Consider the following 18504-nt stretch of genomic DNA (forward strand, 5'->3'; position numbering starts at 1 on the left):
AGAGAGGAATAGAGTAAAAATGCCTTTACTCAACTCCTTTGATTTATGAGTCAAGTATGCAATGCCACCTTGATTATGACTCTAGTTCCCCAAATGCTGGAGGCGGTATAGCTTAGTGGTTAAAATGGCATGGGTTTTGGAGCCATTGGTTGAAATCTCAGCCCTGTTATCTGTGTAACCTGAGCAGTTTACTGAATGCCTCTGTGCCTCAATTTCCCCATCTGATAAGTGGGGTTGTTATTTTTTGCTTTGTTTTGAGGATTAAATACAGGCATACCTCAGAGATATTATGGATTCAATTCCAGATGACTACAATAAAGCAAATATTGCAGTAAAGTGAGTGACACAAATTTTTTAGTTTCCCAGCATGTATAAAAGTTATGTTTACACCGTACTGTAGTCTATGAAGTGTGCAATAGCATTATGCCTAAAACAACAATCTACATACCTTAAGTAAAACATGCTTTATTGCTAAAAAACGCTTCCATCATCTCAGCCTTCAGTAAGTCGTAATCTTTTCACTGGTGGAAGGTCTTATAAAAACGCAATTATTGGGGGCCGTCCATGCGGCCGAGTGGTTTAGTTTGCTTGCTCTGCTTCGGCGGCCCAGGGTTTCACCGGTTTGGATCCTGGGCGTGGACACAACACAGCTCATCCGGCTGTGTTGAGGTGGAGTCCCACATAGAACAACCAGAAGGACCTGCAACTAGAATATACAAGTACATACTGGGGAGCTTTGGGGAGAAGAAGAAAAAAAAAGATTGGTAACTGATGTTAACTCAGGTGCCAGTCTGTAAAAAAAACAACGCAATTATTTGTGAAGTACAATAAAGTGAAATGCAATAAAACGAGGCATGCCTGTACATTAATATAAATTAAGTGCTGAGAATGGCATCATAATTAATCAAAAGTCAGCTACTATCTTGGTGTTGGTGGGTAATATCTGAACTAGTGAAAGTGCTGTGTTGCCATAATGGTTCTTTACTAACAAAGTTTTCACCAGAATAGAAGACGCCATAAGATAGGTTGATTCTAGACCCCACTTGAAAGGATTTGTTCATTGAAAGACTTATAAGGAATTTTAACTTTCTTGAGCATTTGCCACATGTCTGACACTGTATTAAGTGCTGGTATCATTCTTTTAGCCCCTACAACAACTCTAGGAGATATTATTTCCCAATTGTGTAGTTAAGGAAATGTTCTTGCACACTATAATATTTAAAAGATTTAGAGAAGAATCACTTACATAGTTTCTTTTTCACATTTGTTTAAGTGTTAGCGTTATTGATTTGTACAGGACTATTGATTTTAGGTATTGCATACTAAGGTTTTCCCACTCATCTGCCTGTGCTCCCATCTTTTGCCCTGCTCCCGTTCCTCATTTTTATCCCCTCTGGCAACAGCTGTTAAAGCTTAGTATCCTAAATACAGTTTGCTAGTCTTAATGTGTTGTTAGCTACCCAAATATTTTTGCTTTATGGTGTTACATAAACCAAACCTTGTTTGACTGCAGGTGTTAAAACTCGTGCGCCTTGGCTGAATGAGCAAATTCTTGCTGTGTGTGGAGTAAGCGGAATGTTTGTGACTCTGCCCCTTGGGTAGGATTGTGGCTAGGAAACTGGAAACCTGTAAAGATGGCCACATGCCAGTCCTTTGAGGTGCAGTCTTTGAAAGTCTACAGAACCTCTGTTGGCCAGCTTCATGACTCCAGCAGCTGACTGCAAAATAAGTAAATAAGTGGCTAATATGCTGTGCTGGTTACAAGTATTGTAGCTTGCATGTTGTGCTGGTTTGAAAAGTGTGGGTTTGAAACTTGTCGCATAGAACCCTGTGAATTCCTTTTGAGTCTGGACCATTGTGAGAAAGAGTACTTTAAATTTATCTCGGCATGAGTACCAATGTTTACCTGTGATTTGTAAAATTATTCTTCTTATCTGCTTTGATGCAGCAATGTCATTACCTGTGTTCCTAGCTATTAATTTATAATCAATTTTTATATATTCTGTCCTTTTGTTTTAAAGTGTGCTTTTTGTGAGGAAGATTGGCCCTGAGCTAACATCTGTCGCCAATCTTCCACTTTTTTTTTCCTCCCCAAAGCCCCAGTACATAGTTGTATATCCTAGTTGTAGATCATTCTAGTTCTTCTACGTGGGATGCAGCCACAGCATGGCTAGTTGAGTGGTGTGTAGGTCCACGCCCGGGATCCAAACCGGAGGACCCTGAGCTGCTGAAGTGGGGTGCGTGAATGTAACCACTTGAACACAGGGCTGGCCCCCTGTCACCCTTTTAAAGATGACATGGTGATTATAGAAATATAAATTACTCAGTATGCTGAGTATCTCTTATGTATAAATTTATTTCAGTGTTTGAGTAGATAAAAATATCTGGCCAACATGAGTTTACAGTTTAGATAACAAGATAACATCAAATATGGACAACATACAGGGCAATGTAAGGATTCAATGCAAGACAAGGCATATGATCAAATAAGGCTTCAAGGAAAAGGAATGGCTTGACCTTGAAGAAGGTTTTATGGGTTTGGCAAGATTTTTGTTATATGGGAATGACCTGAACAAAGGTATTACTACAGGAATATGTTAGGCATGACCACAAACAGAAGGTAGATATGTCAGCTGAAGGAAGGATTTGTGTTCAATGTCAGATCCATTTCAGAAAAACACATTTATAAATTTGCTTGCCCTTCTGATGAAATCTTATTCACTAACACAAAAGTCATTTTGAAACTGCTTCTCGAATGTACTTCAAAAGCATCTCTCTTATTCTAACTTCTGTCACCTAACGTTAGAGAACTAGTTAGCATGATATCCGGGATCATCCTTTTCTGGTAATGGTAGAAGGCTGAGCACTACATTTTCAGTAGCCGCTGTTTGTTTACCTTTAACCCACTTTTGTGTGTTTGTCACATTAATGACACTGGAGAGTGCACTCTTTCTTCCACACAAGGCTGGTTACTTCCCTTTGCTGAGGTTGTCTTATAGGAAGTCAAATGTGGCATCTTGTGGGGGGGTGTTGTTTGTTTGGGGTCTTTTTTTTTTTAGCTCTTTCTACTTCTAATGACTGGGTGAAGGTGGATGGATAGATGGGTATAAGAAGAATTTAAAATAATCCTTAGATTTCTGAGGATGGGCTCTACTTCTTGCCCTCTCAATGTAATAGTAACAGTGACTTGATCAGTTCAGCTCTTCTTCCAGCACAAAGCATCAATCAATATGGCATTGTGGTTAAGGGTATGAATTCTGGGCCCAAAATGCCTTAGTTTGAAGCCTGGCTCCACTATCTTCTAGCACTGTTGACTTGGCCAAAATATTCAGTTTCTTAGTACATCGATAAAATGGAGATGATAATAAATATCTACTTTCTTGGACTGTTCTGAGAGATTCAAATAATCAAAGCATGCCATTTAAAAAGTACTGGGCCACAAAGTAACAATACAAATTGTTGTATAATTATAAAGTTACCTATTTTAGTTTTCTAATATTTTTTCTACCGCTGAAAATTTATTATACAGGCTAAACATAATTGCCAAAATTTCAAATAAACTTTGACTGGCTTTTACATATCTGCTCATTAAAAAAAAAATCTACCCTATTATAGTCACCTCTTTATGGAATTGTGATAGTTTTACATTACTCTGGATAAGCTGTGCCCTTATTTTCATCTCTCGTCTAAAATGTATGTTCTATCGGTCACAAAGACTTGCTTTGCTGCGAGACTTTTGGTATTCTATCTTGCTTCCCCATTTGCTAAGGAAGGAGAAGGAAAAACAAAGAAGGATTTTTCTCCCCTCCCTCTAACCATCCTTCATTCCCCCCTCCCCCTCACCCCGCCACACACGCAGACATATTGGCATTGATTTATCTTCAGGAGAATATAATAAGAAAACACGAATAAGGACTTTTAGTCATCTACATTTGAACTTTTGGACACAACTTTAAACAAATTTGGCATATGTTAACCATATGTTTAAATGTCAGCCAAGTAGTTAGATGTCTAATATTCAAACATAAGCTGCAAACTTTAGATCTGCAGTACAAAATTCCCTATTTCTTCAGAGCTGGACTCACACAGTGGAGTTTTATGTCATATGACTTGAAGGGCACCAGACAGCCTTTTTCCTCTGTCCAAAGAATATCCCCTTTTGCCCTCCTGTTCTCAATGTCTCTTCCTTTACTATTTATTTTTGGGGAAAATGACAAAGACTTGCCTGCTAAAGCAAGTTAGATTGCTTTCTGTCCAGGGAGGATTACGAAGCACGAAAATAGCCAGTATATTGAAACACTTCAATTGAGTGAGAGGAAAGATGATGGGGGGTTGGGTGGGGAAGAGATAGGGCCCTGAATTAATCTTTGCCCATATGATTCTCTTGCTTAAAGAGTCTCTGTTTTCACTTATTTCTAAAATTCTTTGAAGGCAGATTGCTTCTGTACAGGCCTATGTTATTGAGTAACTAACGGTTACCTTTTAGAAAATGAAACCAACAAGACCGCTAAGAACCAAACATTAGCTAGATCCAAAGACTATTCTAATATAAGCAAGGACAGCAGTGTTTTCCTTTGAGAAATGATCTGATGCTTGATGTCCATGTTACTGAAATGAAAAAAAAATATTCACTTAAAGGAAGATAAGAGTAGAGTAAGTACTCACTGTTTAAGCTTATCTCTTTGTTTTTTCAAAAGTGATGCCATACATTTCTATCTCATGTTGCCGCCAGATAAGTGCACATACAGAGGGAAATTAACAAAGCATTTGCAAACCCCTTGAGGCCCCAATTCATATCCAGCTATGAGAGACTGACCCAACCAAATCTCATTATTCAAAATGTTTTATTTCTATTTACTCTCACTTGTGCTAAAATTAAGAATCGCAACAGATTAAAATTTTTCTTGTTTCAGTTTAGCCTTTGGAGAGCATCAGTATTTTGGTATAACTGTTAATTTGCAATGTATCCGCTAGTCTTATCTCCGCATTAACCAGTCTTTTGAGGTCTTAGGACTTTTTTTTAAACTTTAAGCTAAGGCTGTGCTGTTTTGAAAGATAGGGTAACGTATTTCTGAATCATTATGTTCATACGCAGGTGGAATAGATTTGAGTCATCTGGCTGCACGTGATCCTTCAGCCACCTGGAGAAATAATACATACATAGGTGACTGACTCCATTAGGGCTGGTTAAGCCAAGGTGTTACAGGTTGGCTTTGCTGTGGGGCTATAAATTGTTTATGGAATGGAGAAATGGTAGACCGTAAACACTACAGGTTAGTTGTGGATGTGGTAAAAAACACAAATAGCAAACCATAGGTCTTGAAGTTGGCTGTCTTGGGTTTAAATCTTGCCTCTGCCATTAGTAGTTATGTAACTCTGGGCAAGTTACTTAAACTTTGAATGCTGGTTTCTTTTCCTTAAATGGGGATATGAAAATCCTTGAGGGTCAGTGTAAGGAGGTCATAAAATAAAGCATGTGCAATGTAAATGGTTGTAGACTATCAGGAAATAGTAGGTACTAATGTTAAGGTTTAGATTTCTAAATTTTCTTGAATCCACTTACTATCACCATTATGATGATTCCATACATGCTCCACTTGCTTTTACCCATGCACTTGATGAATGAGATCTTGAGAATTTGTAGTAATCCTGATAGCAGTTGATCCCCCACAATGTCAAATGCATTTTAATGAGCCCATAAGGCAAGGCAATATTCCTCAAGAGTTTTCATGGGTGTAATGAAACTCTTCATGCTACAAAGGATGTTTTCAGCCGTTTTTTGTTTTGGAAGAAGAACCTATACTCATATTTCTTTATTGACAGAACACATACCTATGCCTTATCGCTATTCTGAAAATGTATAAAAGTAGACTCTAGCTTGTTTTTGTCAACTTTATTTTTTTGGTAAGTTGTGTTATGTTGCCATCATAAGGATATTTAATATTCAAATAGAATTCTCCAAAATACATTGCTCTGTAAGACATTCATTGGGGGTATTGTCTCATTGACTTTGGGTATTTTCTAGTAATTTATCTTACTTTTACTTAATAAGTTGGCTGATATTTCTTTTGAAATCTTTATTTGATGGCTCTTGGTATCCTAAGTTCACAGGACATCCCATGACTGGCACTGCCACACTTTTGGAAAACAAGATTTAAACCTCAGCTAGATGCATATAGATATAAATAATGTACTTTTTAATAGAGTTTTCACTTGCAATTGCTTTAGAAATATTTACTGCAAGAAGAAAGCAAGGAAAGGTCAGCAAAGGGAGTAGTACTCAATAATTCCAGTCTCTATTTTGAAACAGTTTCTGTCTCCACTGCTACCTCATGTCCTATTAAAATTATGCAATGTATTTGTCAGAATTGGAATTAAAAAGGAACAGTGTTTGTTAAAATAAAATGGACTAAATTAATTTGAGTGATAAAACTATTTCATAAATTTAATTTACATCCCAAGGAACCAGGTTTGGGGGAATTTATTAAAACATCTTTAGCAAGAGTTGTGTTTTGCATTTTATAAAGATTTTATTTTTTTCCTTTTTCTCCCCAAAGCCCCCCAGTACATAGTTGTATATTCTTCGTTGTGGGTCCTTCTAGTTGTGGCATGCTGGACGATGCCTCAGAGTGGTTTGGCGAGCAGTGCCATGTCCACACCCAAGATTCGAACCCAAGAAACACTGGGCCGCCTGCAGCGGAGCGGGTGAACTTAACCACTCGGCCACGGGGCCAGCCCCTGTTTTGCATTTTAGGTGCATGAGTTGATATTCCAATTAAGAGTCAGAATGAAGTGGAAGCAGCTACCATAATGGACTGTCTGCCTATAGACAGACAGCTATAGACTTAAACTACGTATTTTATAACTGAAAAAAATTGTTGCAAATAAATGGTTATTCTTGTTTAAAGAGTTGCATATTTTAATTTATTGCACATATGGAACAACTTTAAAATGAGTAAGAATAGGACTATCTATTCCAATCCTGGTTTTACCTCCGTTCATTTGTTTACAACGTTTCCCTCTGACTCATTCTGGGTCAACTGCTCTACTCCAGGGGCTTCAATTCTTGATCTTTAGGCTTTTGATATTAAAGGCTTTTCGGTTGCTACGTCCCTTGGCAACCAGCTTTAATTGCACAAATAAGAGCCCTTTCTGTGATCATAAACTAAAAGGGCTGTTTGTAGTTTGCTTTTTAAAAATATTTCCTCTCATCTAAGATCTCTTGTGTTCTTTCATGTTTAAAAAGCAGAAATTAGTCACTGCTACACAGGATGTCCCTCTAATTTGAAGCCATGAGCATATCATTTTTTTTCCCTGTGAAGTGGTTTCTGTTACTTGACTCAGTAACAAATCATAACATTTGTATACAGTCTCATCGTTTGTAACTCACTTTCATATTCTCCTTTGAACTTTATAATAAGCCTGTGAAGTAGTACAATCCCTTATTGAATGCCTGGCATGTAGTAGATTCTTAAATATTGACTAAATGAAATGTAGATATTAATGTCTATTTTTTAAAATATGTCTCTGAAGCACTGAGAAGTTAAAGTGATTTTCTAAGGTCGCTTGGTATATTTTGGCCTCATTTTCACCTTTTCTACATCACAGGGCAAAGTTCTTTCTACCATATCATCCCACACTGATCATACTTGTGGCTTTAGGGTTTTTAACTATTGTTGTTATTAAGGTGAAATTTACATAGAATGAAACGTTCAGATATTAAGTGTACAATTTGAGTTTTGGGAAACGCATTCACCTGTACAACCAACACACCAGTCAAGACATTGAATATTTCCATTTCTGCAACATTCCCTGAGGACCTTTCCCATAACTCCAACCCTTGGCAAGCACTGTTCTGATTTTTTTCCCACCATAGTTTAGTTTTGTCTGGTCTAAACCTTCTTATAAAGTGGATCACATAGTAGATTTCTTTGGTGTCCCAGTTCTTTCACCAAGCATAATGTCTGAGATTTACCCACATTGTTGCATGTATAAGTAGTTTACTCCTTTTTATTGCTGAGTGATATTCCATTATATGAATATACCACAATTTGTTCATCTGTTCTCCTGTCGATGAGCATTTGAGTTGTTCCTAATATTTAGCTATTATAAGTCAAACTGCTATAAGCATTTGTGTACAATTTCCTTTTTGGATATAAATTTTCATTTTTGTTGGAGAATTGCTAGATTATAGGTTAGATGACAGGAAATGTAAGAAATTGCCAAGCCTTTTCCTAAAGTAATTGAACCACTTTATATTCCCACTGATAATATATGAATATTCTATTTATTCCACATTCTTTTTGATTTTTAGTGTTGTGAGTTTTAAATCTTGTCCATTGTAGTGGATATGTAGCAGATCTTATCGTGGTTTAATTTGCACTTCTGTAGTTAATGTGCTGAGCTTTTTTCTTGTGTTTGCTGTCATTCATGTAACTTTCTTAGTCAAGTATCCAAAATTTCCCCCATTTTAAAATAAGATTGTCTCTTTTTCACTGAGTTGTAGGCATTCTTCTTTTTTGGTGAGGAAGATTGTCCCCGAGCTAACATCGATGCCAATCTTCCTCTATTTTGTATGTGGGATGCTGCCATGGCATGGCTTGATGAGCAGTATACAGGTCCATGCCCAGGATCCAAACCCACTAACCCTGGGCCACTGAAGCAGAGCACACAAATTTAACCATTAGGCCACTGGGCTGGCCCCATAGGCATTCTTTATATATTCTGGATACACCTCTTTTGTCAGATACATATTGCAACATATTCTCTTAGTTGGTAGCTTGGCGATTTATTTTCTAATGCTGTCTTAATGAACAGAAATCTTTTTTTTTTCTTTGTAGTTATTGCTTTCTGCATTCCGCCTAAGAAATATTTGCCTTACATCAAGTTGCAAAGATATATTTTCTCCTAAATGTTTTAGATTTAGATTCTACATTTTGGTCTATTAGTTTAGCATTTTCAGTGTGTGCATTTTGTGATCATTTTTCTGTATGGTATAAGACACATGTTGAAGTTGATTTTTTTCCATATGGGTAGCAAGTTGTGTCAGCATGTTTCGTTGAAAAAATCTTTATTTCCTTATTGAATATTTGTATCCCTTTCAAATCAATTGACTGTTTAAGTATGTTTATTTCTGGATCTTCTCTTTTGTTCAGTCAATCTAGCTGGCAATCCTTATGCCAACACCACAATATCTTAATTACTGTAACTTACTAGTAAATCTTGAAATGACAGTGTCAAGATGATTTTGAGTAATGTAGACTCTGTCCATTTCCATTTAAATTTTAGAAACAACTTGTTAATTTTAGTGAAATCCTGCTGGGATGATAATTAGTCTGTATTCCAATCTATAGGTTAATTTGGGGAGAATTGACAACTTAACAATATTGAATGTTTCAATCCATGCATTTAATATAGCTTTCATTTACCTAGGTCTTTAATTTCTCTGTGCATTTCTTTGAAGTTTTCATTATATAGGCCTTCAGATATTTTGTTGAATTTATGTTGTTTTGATGTTATTGTGAATAGAATTTTTAAATTTTATTTTTTAATTGTATGGTGTAAGTATATAGAAATAAATTGATTTTGCATAATGAGAACTTGCGAAATTCACTAAATAGTTGTTTCATAAATTACCTCAGATATTTTTACATAAATAATCATGTTTTGTGTAAATAGAAACAACTTTTCTAATTTTTACGGAATTTATATTTTTCCTGCCTTATTGCACTGTATAAGACCTTTTGCATAGGATCTTAAGAGAAAAGGTGTTCAATGTTGCACCACCAAGAAAGCTGTAGATTTTTAAATAGATGCCCTTATCAGATTGAGTAAATTCCGTTCTATTCCTAATATGCTATGAACTTTTATCATGACTAGTGCATAATTTTGCCAAATACTTTTTGTATCCATGAAATGATTATACGGCTTTTTTCCTTTAACCTGTTGTTGTGCTGACTTAGTTGGTTTTCAAATGCTAAGCCAACTTTGCATGCCTGGGATAAACACCATTTGGCCATTGAGTTTTATTCTTTTCATATATTGCCAAATTCAATACCTTAAATTTGTTAAGGATTTTTGCATCTATGTTTATGACGCATATTGGTCTGCAGTTTTCTCTTCTTTGTAATATTTTTGTCTAGTTTTGATATCAAAATTATGCCGGCCTCTAAACAATCTGGGGAGTATTCTATCCTCATCCCTTCTACTGAAGGACAATATGCAAAATTGTATTATTTATTTCTTAAATATTTGATACAATTTACTGGGGAAATCATCTAGGTGTGGTTTTCTTTGTGGAATCTTTTTTTTATTACAGTTACCTTAATAGAAATAAGTCTATTCAGGTTTTCTATTTCATATTTTCTCAACTTTGATGTCTTTTTTTCTTTTTTTTGCTGAGGAAGATCCACCCTGAACTAACATCCATTCTCAATCTTCCTCTTTTTGTATGTGAGCCACTGCCATGGCATGGTCACTGACAGATGGGTGGTGTAGGTCTGAACCCAGGAACAGAATCCAGGCCACCAAAGCGAGCATGCCAAACTTAACCATTAGGCAACCAGGGCTGGCCCATCAATTTTGATAAGCTTTGTCTTTCAAAGAATTCAGCTATTTCATCTAAGTTGGATTTATTGGCATAAAGTTATCCATAATATGCCTTTATTACCCTTTTTTTCCTTTGAAAAAAAATTTTTTTTTAAAGAATGGCACCTGCTCTAACATCTGTTGCCAATTTTCTGTTTTCTTCTTCTTCTCCCCAAAGCCCTCCTGTACATAGTTGTATGTTCTAGTTGTGAGAGCCTCTGATGTGCTATATGGGATGCCACCTCAACATGACCTGATGAGTGGTGCCACATCCATGCTCAGGATCGGAACTAGTGAAACCCTGGGCCGTGGAAGCTGAGTACGTGAACTTGACCACTTGGCCATGGGGCCGGCCTCCCTTATTATCTTTTAATGGCTGTAGCCTCTGCAGTTATTTTTCTCTCATTTATGGTTTTAATAAATTTTGCTTTCTCCCTCCCTTCCTTCCTCCTGCTCCTGCTGCTGTTTCTCCTCTTCCTCCTCCTCCTTCCCCCCCCCCCCTTGCTCCTTCCTCCCCTCCCCTGCACCTTGATAACCCCTCCTAGGGGCTTCCTGATTTTATTGATCTTTCCAGAGAAACAATTTGGCTTCAGTTTTTATATTGTCTGCCTTTTTTATATTATTGATTTCAGCTTTCTATTTCCTTCCTTCTACTTCCTAGATGAATAAATTAAACCCAAAGGATATTGAAAGATCTTCTTTTTATTGAGTTCTAATTTAATTCTGTTGTGTTTAGAGAATGTACTCCATGAGATTTCAATCTTTAAAATTTATTTAAGTTTATTCTATGGTACAACATATGGTCCATCTTGGTAAATATTTCATATGCACTTAAAGAGTGTATGTATAATTCAGTTCTGTATAGTGATCATAAATATGAATTAGGTCAAGTTGGTTATGGTGTTTAAATCTTTTCTTTCTTTACTGCTTGGTCTTGTATGAATTTTCTGTAAATTGCTGAGAGGGAGGTGTTGATATTAAACAATTTCTGTGGATTTCTCTTTCTTTAATTCTGTCAATGTATTGCTTCACGTATTTTGAAGCTGTGTTATTAGGTACACGTGGGTTTCTCATTTATTATGATTTCTATTCAATTGGCCCTTTTATCATTGTGAAAAAGCATTATTTTCGGTAGTATTCTTTGTCTTGAAGTAAGTCTACTTCATCTGCTACTAATATAGCTACTCCAGACTTCTTATGTTGACTCTTTTCACAGTGCATTGTTTCCATCTATGACTTTCAACCTGTCAGTGTCCTTATATTTAAAGCGTGTGTCTTGTAGACAGCATGGAGCAGAGTCCAGCTTTTTTATTCAGTCTGACAACCTTTCCTTTTTCAGTTGGAGAGTTTAGACTATTACATATAACATAATTATTAATATGGTTAGCTTTAATAGCATTTGCCACCTCCATTTTACTACTGTTATCATGTTTTATAGACATACGTTATCAACCCCACAATAGAAACTTCTTTGTTTTAAACAGTTGTTTGTCTTTATAAAAAATTATAGGAAAGCTATAATCTTTTATATTTACACACATATTTGCCACCTTTGGTACTCTTTATTTTTCCTGTAGATTCAAGTTTGTATTCAATGTTAATACCATATATCCAGAAGTTCTTTCAGAATTTATTGTTCTGCTGTTAATGAATTCTTTCCATTCTTTCTATATAAATACTACTTTCTTCAGAGGGTGAAATATTTTCACTGGGTGTACAATATGGGATTGCCTCCCCCCACCTTTTCCCACTCTCTCAGCACTTTCAAAAGTGCATTGTCATCTAGACTTCATTGTTTCTTATGAGAAGTCTTCTGTAATTCATTATTGTTTTCCTGCATGTAATATTTCTCTCTGGTTGTTTTCAATATTTTCTCTTTATTCTTTACTCTAAGCAGTTTGTCAATTATGTACCTTGCTAGGGTTTTGTTTGTATTTATCCTCTTTGGAGCTGATTGAGATTCTTGGATCTCTGTGTTACTGTTCTTCATCAAATTTGGGAAATTTGCAGCCTTTATGTTTTCAAATACGTTTTCCTCCCCAACACTCTCCTGTTCTGGGATTTGAATTACACGTATGCTAGACTAGTTGCCATTGTCTCTCAGGTCACCGAGGCTCTATTTTTTAATCCCTTTTTAATCGGTTTTTCAGATTTCTATTTGTCTCTCCTCAAAATCACTAACCTTTTCTTTGGTTTCCTACAGTCTGTTTTTATGCTAAGTTTTGAGTGACTATTTCTTTTCAAATGTTTTCAATTTCAGTTTTAGAATTTCTTCTGGTTCTTTTCTTTTTCCTCTTTTAAAAATAGTTTTCATTCTTTTTCTGCTGAAAGTTCATTTTTGTTCAGAATGGACTAAATTTTTTCTTTATGTCCTAGAAATAATAAATGTTTTAAAGTCACTGTCTGCTGTTTTCAATACCTTGTTTCATTTGTTATATGTGACTTTATTCTCCCTGGTTATTGGTCACATTTTCTTGCTCATTCGCCTGTCTAGTAATTTTTGATTATATATTGCCCATTCTGGATGCTATGTCGTTGTATCTGGATTTGATCACCCTTCATATTATTCTGGCAGGCAATTAATTTACTAGTAGAGCAACATGATCTTTTTAAAGTTTATTTTTAAGCTTTTCAAGAGTGCTTCAGAGTAGCTACTACTTTAGCCCTATATATTCAGCAAGGTCTCTCCGTTCCGGCTGGTCAGAATTTCTACGTCTCTGTATAGCTCTAGAATCTCCATTCAGCTCATAGATCCCTAGCACCTCTTCTCTGGAACACCTCACTTATCTTTTTCCTATGCATGTGCATATTAGTATTTGGATAAAATTAAGAGGAGCTGTATGAAGCCTCTCTTTCTTTCTTTCTTGTCTTTCTGTCTATCTGTTTGCCCTTCTTTCTTTCTTAGGTCCCTTCTCTCTGGTAGCCTACCTTACAAATTCCAGCCACTGTGGAAACATCAAAGTCTGATATCTGCCTTATCAGCTTATTGAGACCCATGGGGCCTTCTTGAGGTCTTCCTTCCCTGTACCTCTGTCAGGCAAGTGCCCTCAGTCAAAAAGCCAAGGTCATTGTTGAGCTTATCTCATGTATTTTTCTCTCTGAGGGATTTTTCTCTCTGAGGGAGCACAGTCCTATGCTGCCTGTTGTCCATCATCTGAAAATTGCTTCTTCATATATTTTGTCCCATTTTACAGTTGCTGACTTTAAAAACCTCAGTTGGATACTAGTTACTTTATCATGGGCAGAAGTAGAAATCCCTCATGACCAGGAACAGAAGTTTTACTCATTGACTATTTTTGAGCTACTTTGTTTCTATTAGATATTAATAGCTTAAAATATGTGTTTAGTCATGCTTTCTACTCATCTTTCCCATATTGCATAACTTAAATAAGCTTAAACTTCTAAGAGAATTTTCTTGCTTCCCTAGAAGTTGGTTCTCAAGGTGTAGATGAGCTGCATCAGAATCCTTTGGGGAATTGTTAGAAATAAAAATTTAGTGGCTTCATCCAAGACCTGCTAAATAAAAAACTGGATTTGGGGGCCATCTGTCTGTGTTTTCTTAACAAACTCTCAGTGATTCTGATGTGCAGTGAAGTATAGTGACTACCCTGTTGGTGTTCTTCTATATGTCTCCATATAGCATCCTTTATTCTGATTGCTTGATGGATTGCTTAGCTTCCTCCTAAGTTCAATGAAAATAGGAAGTGTGTCTAACATTTACCTGATTTCAAAATTCATGTTTGACAAAAACTTTGAATACATATGCTATCGTTGGTCACATGCTTTGTCCCCATTTCTTAGCATGATTTCTTTCTCTTATATTCCAAAGAGCCCGTATGTTTTCTCCCGAGGTTTGCCCATATAGTTTCTCCCAAGGTTTGTTTGAACATGAAAAAACTGTGTTTTTTAATGACTCTAGTTGGTTTCATTTCATGGGATTATCATACCTTTTCCTTCAGGGAGGAAAAAACTGACTAAAAAATCTGATAATTTATTCATAGAGTAAACCTATTTAAAGAAGCATTATCTTTGTAGTTTTAAATTTGATTACTCCTTTTAGGTTGGAGCAGTCAGGGGAAAAAGTTCTCTTTCAAAGGAATTCTGCCTTCAGGAGCCTTATCAGTTCAGTTTTACAGTGAGACCAGGCCCTGATGGAGAAAAGAATGCTTCAGGATGTACTTGGTTGTTTTCCCATCATAGAGGTAGCCTCATAGCACCATAGTGTCCCAGGGACCAAGAAAGAAAGAAATTTTTGCTCAGTAAAAGTGAAAGCACATTCAAAGAAGGATTGTGCGGTGAGGGTTCTAGGTCCATTTCTGGCATGAAGCCAACTTACTATGGAGAAGTTATAGAACCTATTAAACCTCAGTTTCATTGTCTGTAAAATAAACATGATGTTTTGGGTCCTTCTATTTGAAAGCTCTTTACTCTCAGTTTTCTTGCAGCTTTATTCTCGCTTCTGCATCTTAAATTTCTCCTTCTTGACTGGAATATTCCTGTGACCCTTCAGATTTTTCAATGTTTCTGATTTTTCCTTCTTTTTTTTTAAACCTTGTATCTCCCCACCACTCCAAGAAGTAGCTCATTTATCAGGTTAAAAAAATCTTAGTCCTACTAAGCTTTCAGTTAAAACTTACTTCAAAGAGGAACGGATGGGAATCTTTGAATCTAAAGTGTAAATCTTATCATGAATCCTAATAAATCCTAAGTTTGTTCTAAATTGTATATTTAATATCCCTCTATTAACCTCACAGCCTCAGAATTTCATGCACTGCTATGGCATTTATCAGTTCTCACCTTTATTACTGGTAAGGAGATATATGTGTATATGATAAGTATATTTAATTTAATATATATTTTACATATTTAATTTAAGGATATATATATATTTTTTAATGTAGCATATGTTTAGATGCCATTAAAATGTGGGAAGTATATTGCTTTTTCTATGTGGCCTGTCCACATGTCAAAATCTACCTTTTATCTTTTACGTTTTATAAATCTAATTGGAAGACTTTATTTTATAGGTAGATATGTTTTCATACAAATTTGCTTCTAATATCAGCTCAAAAGCATAGCTTGGAATCCTTGTTTGAAAATTTTATGCTTTGTAGTTTAGTATAGGTCTATTTACTGCTTTGATAAAAATAACCAGAGTGTACAATATTTAATCAAGTGTTCACCATTGCTACAGACATCCTAAGTATCATGTTTTTAACAGAAAATATTGAAAATGTTAGCAGCAAGTTCTTGTTTATGCCTCAATGTTTTCTTATATGAAATCCAGGCTGTAGGAATAAAGTGAGAGCTTCTACTTTCTCAGGCGAATCTGTTTTCAGTATCGTCACAGAGAAATCAGTTACCATGACTGTGAGACCAGTTGGCCATTCATTCACTTATTAAATTACTGTCTAACAATAGTCATTCCTAGTTCCTGGCCCAGGGACATGATTTGACCTTTCATTTTGAATTGCTAAGTAAGATTATAACTTCATGTATTCTTTTTCTATTTGAAAAGACTGTTTTATGTTTCCTTGGTTATCAAAGTTATTTGTTTTGGATTGATTATACTCAATCTTGTTATGTGAGATCTCAGGGGTAGAGTCATAGGGTTTATTAGTATCACAAGGACTCATAAAAGATAATTGACTGCCTACAGTGGAAACAGAAGTTTCTTTTCTATGGAAATTACAGCCTGCTGATGAGTGTATGATACTGACATTGCTCCCACTCACATATGGGATTTTGTATATTCCTTGAAATGAATTCAATCAAATCAGTTAGCAATATCCAGATGCATTCTACTTATTGCTAAAAGAAACCCTCTCAAGTTAAGTTTGAGGTAAGATTGTAGTAGCTATTCATTTTTGTTCTGATGTCAAAAATCTTTATACTGAAAACAATGCTTTTGGCAATGAGACATACACAATCTTTTTTCACAATATTTTGACTACTTAATACTTCTACTCTCCTATACGGAGTCCTGTGAGGTACTTAAAAAAACGTATTGGAACCTTTTGAGCCTCCCGGGGAAAGATGTGAAATTAATTCACTAAAATGAGATATACTATAATACAATATAACTCTTATAAACACTGAAAGAATGATTGGAGTAGAGTTGGTTTAGGTGGTATTGGTACCAAAAGAAGTGAGAAACACTTGGTATGACTGCCTTCATATAATTTATGACTTTTATTTTCTGTGTGTGTTAATTTCTTCTTTCATAAAATGCCTGTATATGTCACTGGACCCTTCTGAAGGATTGAAAAGGAAATGATAAATGAATAAATTCAGTGTTAAATATTACTTCTAATCATCAATATTTGTAAACGAGTGCTAGTCTATTATGTGTATACCAGAGCACACTAGCTCAAAGGTTAGGTTATGGAATCACCGAGCGTTTTGACTCAACCACTGTGACCTTTAGGAATGTCACATATCCTTTCCGGTCTCAGTTTCCTTACAACCAAGGATGTCGAGGTAGGTGATCTATGATTCTTTCTGATATTTAATCTTATATTTTGAGTTTCATTGATATGCTGTCTATTACCCTTCTGGTCACAGCTATGATCATTCGAATGTACACAGGTCTTCATGACGATTGGCTTCAGAAATCTCAAGAACATTTTAATAAATATTTTAGACTTTTAATAAATATGTTAGACTATCTCTTTCATAACATTGTTTAAAACAAAAACTTTTAAAACCAGAATGGCAAAATTTACCAATCCCGAAAGTCATTTTTTTCTTATCATTTTTCTGTTAGATGCAGTTAATTACAGATAGAAAATGTAACTAAGAGCCTGGTTCTGTCCGGAGCTGGTGATGATAGAGGTGGAATTTACAGAGAAAGAAAACACTATCCTAAACTCCAGCAGTGATGGCTAGGATTAAACAGAAGAACTTGATCATTTTAAAGTGTAAAATGCCTCTCACTCCAGTGCCCCTCTGTTATTCATCTATTCTGGCATGTTAACTTTTTTATTTGACTAACAAGTAAATTGAAATTGAAGTAGGAATGTGAAGGGACTTGTGTCTAAGTCATCATGAATAAAAATGGCTGGTAGGTTGTACTGTTTCCTACTATTTCAAGAAAGCAGTGTTTTATCTTCTCCACAATGTTTAGGAATAGAACAGCTTTCTTTCAAATACAAACATACATATGTGACCCTAAAATAAGGTGGTTTGGGACATAGGAAGAGTCTGTGGGATTTATATAGTCTTCTGTTATTAGCCAAGTCCAAATGGAGCTGTGTCTGGATCACTCAGGAAGACTGCAGAGGAAACTGATGTCTCCTTGGCTCCCAAGAGGTACAATCCTAATGACTGTAGAGAAATAATAGTGCTAAGTACTTCCTTCCATACATTTACAGTCTTCAAAATTTGTGTCTCAATTTACAAGAGTGGGTAGGATCCCCACGTTCCTCTTAATTTACGAAGAGATGTAGTTACAATATGTAACTAGATGAAAGGAATATTTGGCATGATTTAAGGACAAAAACTCTATCACAGGTTTTTTAAAGAAGATAGATTGGAAAAAATTTCCAAAGCATCTTCAAATTTTATTAATTTTAAAGATCTAATACTATAATCACTTATACTGATTATACCAGTATAATCAGTTATACGAGACTTAAAATTTTGTTGGCCAATAGGGACATATGTGTCTACATCATTTCGTGATTATTCATATTTAGCAATGAAAAAATTCTATGCTAAATCAGTTTTACCTATATGTACCTATTATTTGGTCTCAACTCATACAATATGATAGATGGCCTGCCATTCTCATTCTGCACAGTTTTTGCATGATCCTTCTTTGTGAAACAGTTGCCCTTTTTATCATTCCCCAAACATCCTTACTGAGCTAGCTTTTGTTCAGCCTTCAAGATGCGGTTCCAATGTTTATTCTCTGTC

This window comes from Equus asinus, chromosome 22 (genome assembly GCF_041296235.1).
Source record: "Equus asinus isolate D_3611 breed Donkey chromosome 22, EquAss-T2T_v2, whole genome shotgun sequence".
NCBI lineage: Eukaryota > Metazoa > Chordata > Mammalia > Perissodactyla > Equidae > Equus > Equus asinus.